The sequence below is a fragment of the Sceloporus undulatus genome, unplaced genomic scaffold (genome assembly GCF_019175285.1).
Source record: "Sceloporus undulatus isolate JIND9_A2432 ecotype Alabama unplaced genomic scaffold, SceUnd_v1.1 scaffold_20, whole genome shotgun sequence".
Lineage (NCBI taxonomy): Eukaryota > Metazoa > Chordata > Lepidosauria > Squamata > Phrynosomatidae > Sceloporus > Sceloporus undulatus.
In genome coordinates this window covers 426,332-431,923 of record NW_024802942.1, presented here as the reverse complement: position 1 = coordinate 431,923, position 5,592 = coordinate 426,332, and the positions used below count along the sequence as shown (strand labels likewise).

The 5,592-nt window shown below is 40.8% G+C and overlaps 2 pseudogenes; both read left to right on the top strand.

The window, feature by feature from the left end:
* Positions 1–853: 853 nt before the first annotated feature.
* Positions 854–1,003, top strand: LOC121917503 (annotated as a pseudogene).
* Positions 1,004–1,038: 35 nt separating this feature from the next.
* Positions 1,039–1,185, top strand: LOC121917504 (annotated as a pseudogene).
* The last annotated feature ends 4,407 nt before the right edge of the window (positions 1,186–5,592 follow it).

Here is a 5,592-nt window from a genome sequence, read left to right as displayed (position 1 = left end):
GTTAACTAATTCTAATTGACAATATTTTACATTGTTTGCTTATATAAACAAAGGGACATAGCCATGTTAGTCTGGAATGTCAGCATGCAAAGGGATCTTTTAGCACATTTGAGACTAACTGAGCAAAAGATGTAGCATAAGCATTCATAGACTTGGATCTGAGGAAGTAGACAAGTTCACAAAAGTTTATGCTACAATTTCTTCCACACAGTCTCAAAGGTGCCACAAGATCCCTTTGCATATTTAAATAATGGTAACTCTAGTTCTAACATAAACAACATCCCAAAATGGTTTGTTGATAAACCTATAGAATATTTTATTTGAATTTTTAAACCAGCAAATAGCAGGTCATTGGCTATATTTGCATGTAACACTAAGCCATGAATTTGGGCTTATTAAACCACAGTGTGAATAAGACATATGCCTATGAAATTCCCCTTTGTCTATCCCTTCATGCAAGCAGGTAAAAATGAATATATACACAGGCAGGAATTATATTATTTTTCTGTTAGTATTACAATATTTTTAAATTAAAATAATTTCTATCCCACCTTTCTGCCTCATTACGAGGCACTCTGAGTGGCTCAGAATGCATCTAAATCCAAAGTGCAAATATCAAGTACCAAGCAATTCGAGGCTGCATCAATGAGAACATAGGTTCTGTCTGCGTGGGCCGGGGAGGCCAGACAACACATGGCTCAAATTCTGGTTCTGTTGCAAAGAAACCAGATTACGTCCAGCCCATTCACCATTAGAAATAGAGATTTTCTTAATGGATATTTAAAATTTACAATTGGTTCTGGATCTTCCCAGAAGATTATAGTCCTCTGTTTCAATGCAGGGCAGCTGTTTAAAACTTACCTGGCAGGGGAAATAACACAATCATGAATGTAGTTTTCCTAGGGTGAGGCTCACTGATTACACTCTGGATGTGCTGACCCTGGGATTTCCCCAAATGTGCAAAACTCAGCTGTATAATTTGTTGTGGATCTTCCCAGAAGATCAGAGCCCACCATTTCAATGCAGGGTGGCTGTTTAAAACTTGCCTGGCAGGGGAGATATCATGATCACGAAGGAAATTTTCCCAGGATGAGAATCATTTTACACTCCGGGTGTGCTGACCCCTTTCCCCAAATGCAGGAAACATGACTGCATAATTTGTGGTATTTTAAAAAACTTACTAAAACTGAGTTGCCCAGCGCATCCACCACTGCCACCAGTCATTCATTCTGAGATCAGAATAATGTGCCCAGCCCTGTGATCATTGCTGGGTATCTTGTTCTTATTTCAGAGAGAAGAAACCTGCAGCAGTGGTGGATGGGCCAGGCATCTCAGCAGGACACCCATGTGATCAGCCACTTAGCATCAGGATGGAGAACCTTTGTTGCAGTTGAAGGGAGGGGAAGCTCAGGGGCCAGGATACTCTGGGCTGCTCCTGGCCAATGTAGACAGGATCAGATCAAAGGAAGTAGTAGTCCCACTCTATTCTGCTTTGGTCAGATTTCACCTGGAGTACCGTGTCCAGTTCTGGGCACGATCGTTCATGAAAGATATTGACAAGCTGAAAAATGTGTAGAGAAGAGTAACAAGATGATGAAAGGTCTGGAAACCAAGCCTTAGGAAGAATGACTTAAGGAGTTGGGTGTGTTTAATGTAGGGAGGAGAAGACATGACAATCATCTTTAACTCTCCGAAGGGATGTCATGGAGAATCTGGAGCAAGCTTGTTTTCTGTTGCTCCAGAGATTAGAATGTGAACCAATGGATTCAAATTGCAAGTCGGAGATTCCACCTAAACATTAGGATGAAATGTAAGAACTATTTGACTATGGAATAGGTTACCTCAGAGAGTGATGGACTCTTTCTTTAGAGGTCTTTACACAGAGTATTGTGTGTATGGCAGAAAGCACCTCATGGCACCTTTCATCTCTAAGTTCAAATCTGAATTCGTATCTAAGGTCTGAATACTAAACTAGGCTTTGTTGTTGATTTATGAATCATTGCTTGTTTGGGTTTAATAATCCATTATTTTGGTTTTTAACATTATATTATGAGATGATTGGGGATGTATGCATGAGCATGCTTCTCATTCACATTGTGGTTTAATATCCCAGATTTTGACTTATTATTACTGTTGCATATTGCCTTTTTCAGGAGGCAAGCCAAGAGACCACAGTGCTAAAAGGCCTTGTGGGAGTAAAAGAAGCTAATGTTTTCAAATTTGGGTAGAAGCTAATAGGAGTAGCAGGGCTAGCAGCTCTTCCAAAGAGGCTGAGACAATCCTAGGCCTATACCAATTAACTAGTTATATTTCTTTAAATTCCATGTTGCTCTGGGTACTAAAGGGTTTTAATAAATCGTCTTAGGTGGTGATAGTTATGTATACAACTATTTCTCTTATTTAAAGGTTATACAGTATGCCCTCTGTATCTGCAGACTTGCCATCAGGGACTCCAGCATCTGTGGACAGCAAGCCCACATGGGGGGCGGGCAGCAGAGGAGGAGGAAGAGGCAGAGGTGGCAGTGGGAAGATGAGGAGAAGGAGGAGGAGGAAGGAAGAGGAGGAGGAAGTCGTAGCAGTGAAACACTAGGTATCTTAGAAGGATGCCTATGCAGACAATCACTGTAACATGGAAAGGGAGGGCTTCAGATCTTCCCAAAAGATCCGAATAACAGGTATTTAAATTCGTATTAAACCCCGGTTCTGGTGTGGAAAGTGCCAGATCATCTGGACTGCCCACAGCAAATGCTGTAACCACAAAGGAGGACAAGGCACCACAAAATGTAGAAAAATGTAGAACATTACAAAATAAAAGCTAACAAAACTAATACAAATATAAATCCATGCTTCTTAGTTATGCTCAAAATGGAGGAGAGTTCCAGGATGTGCCCTGGAAATGTTGGACACATCCTGGAAAAGGAGGACATCTGGTCGTCTGAGACATGCCCCCAGAGAAAATGTTTAGATGGTGGTTTCTGATTTTGAGGGCTGCTTTTGACTTTTACATTTGCAGTCTCAGCCTTTCAACACCATGTGAGGTAGAACCTATTTTTCCCTCGGTTTTATTGATATGTGAAATAAGAATAAAAAGTTTAAATAACTTGCCAAAGACTGAGTGGTATGTGAGAGCGCCAAATGTAAGGCTTTGGTCTTCTGAGGCCTGTTCCTATTGCCTTATAACCACAGTATCATGTCTTCTTTTCTCTAGCATTTCTTTGAAGTTTTACATAATTTATAGCAACCATGGAAGATTTAACTTTCCTGGACTTTAAAATACAGAAGGTTTCATTAAAGTGAAGAATGGGTCATAAATCACTGAAGTTGATTTGGGAGTTCAGATCAAAAGATCTTGCTTAAAAAACTGCTTTTGAGAGCGAAAAGCATGTTCTCCTAATTGTATAGCAGAGGGAACAGATATTTGGGCTTTGCCAGGGTGAGTGAGATGAAATTTGTGTAGCCTGCCATAGTACTAGCCAAGTTATGAGGAGAAGGTTGGATAGTGTTTTGAGATTTTACAGTCAAAGGACAGCAATTGGAAGGGTATCGTTTGGAGATACAGGAAGAGAGATGGCCAGAACCCATTAACACACTGCTCATGCATCACACTGTTTCTGCAACTAGTACACAACTGTCTTGCGTTAAAAGAATAGAAGTTCCATATGGCCTCAAACCACCATTTTGATTCCAGGAAAACAGGAGCAATCTTCAGATGTTTCAAGCAAACCTCCTTATAAATGTGGAACTATTATAAGATACAACTTATTTAAAAACATTTCACATGCTAGATATCAATTCCATTGAACACCACTAGGATTAGGCACTAGAAGGCCAAGATCCTATATACTTCTAGTATAGCATAAATATTGACCAACTTAGGGGGGATACAGACAGGCAGTAAGGAGCGCTGAGATGCCGCCCCTTTCTGCCCCACATGGAGGCTGCAGCAACCAAACAGCACAGCCTGCGAGAGCCCTAAAAAGAACCTCTTCCTGGTGGGTTCTTCTTAGGGTGCACGCACAGCACCAATGGTGCCCTCACATGCAACAATGACATCTGTACAGCACCGCACTGTTTGAATGCGGTGCTACGCATATGTCATCATGGCGGCCCCATAATGGCGCCGGGGGTGCGTGGTAGGGCTTGGGAGTGTGTGGACTCTCAACATTCCCAAGCTCTAAAATCGGCCCATGCTGCCACAAAGTGGCAGTCTGTACCGGGCCTTAGTTACATTGTTGGCACTGGATCCCACCACTGCACAATAGGAGCCCTTCCACATGACCCAATTATAGCTCTGTGATTCCACTTTAACTGCCATGCTTTTCTGTCCTATGGAACCTTGGGATTTGCAGTTTACTTATTTATTCATACTCATCTGTGAAAATAAAATAGTCAAGGATTTACATCCCTAGTATGTGTTTTAGTGGCTGCATTAGAGCAGGGATATGCTAGTGGATCCGATGTGAGAGCCAATTTTCATCTCCCTGACATGCCCTAACATCTCCTCTGGCCATATCACTGTATCTGAGTAAATCAGAAGTGGTCTGGCTGGGTTATTTGTTTGTTTATTTATTTATTCGTTCATTCCAGTTGGAGAGTTATATGGAGGTAAATAGAGAGCCAGTGTAGTTTAGGTTTTGAACTAGGACACCAGGAGACCAGGATTCAAATCTACATTCAGCCATAAAAACTCACTGGGTGACCTCTGGCAAGTCACACACTCTCAGCCTCAGAATAACCAAGGGCAAGCCCCATCTGAACAAACCTTGCCAAGAAACCCTGTGATACATGAGAAACTACAAACAACTTGAATGCATATAACAAAAACATGGAGGTAAATTTGGATTTTTTTCATTGAGACTTTTGGGTTTCTTTTTCAGGTGAATACAACTTGGCCCAAGAATTTTTAAAATGGTGGGGGAATTTGCTGAAGAACTTATGGGGCATCAAAAGTGCCCCTGAGTCAGATGGACTTCAAAGGTTTAGAAATAGTTTTTTTACATCATTTTTTTAAAGCTTTAAATAATATGTACAAAATAAAATTACTCAATTACACATAAAACATAACCCTAAACTAAACTAAACTAAACTCTAAGCTAACTCCTAAACTACAAAAACATAACCAAAAAAAAAGCATATTGGAGTGGAAAGCCAATTTTAGTTTGTGTTAATCATGTGAATTTGAGTTTATGTTGATAATATGTTGATTGTTAATAGACATAGTTTTATGCAGCAGGAAGGACTTGGGAAAATGGGGAAGTTGTTTAGTTTAGCGTAGTTTTAGTTACTGTAATCATGCTCCAGACTGCTCAGATTGGCTTGGAAATACCAGATTTACTGCCCCACACACAGAGAGAGACCCATAGATTTCCAACTCAACCCAGATTACTCACCATATAGCCAGTCCCCATCCCTGATCCCTTTAACCCTCCCTCCCTCTAGAGCTGAAATGGCTGTATGGATAGGAGATAGTTGGGGGTTAGGAGTGAGCCAGGAATTTGTCTCCAAGTTGTGTCATAATTTAAACCAGGAAAGGAATTTGGTGGAACAGAAAATTCATCTTTCTATTCAGGGAGGATTTTTATGAGCCTTGAA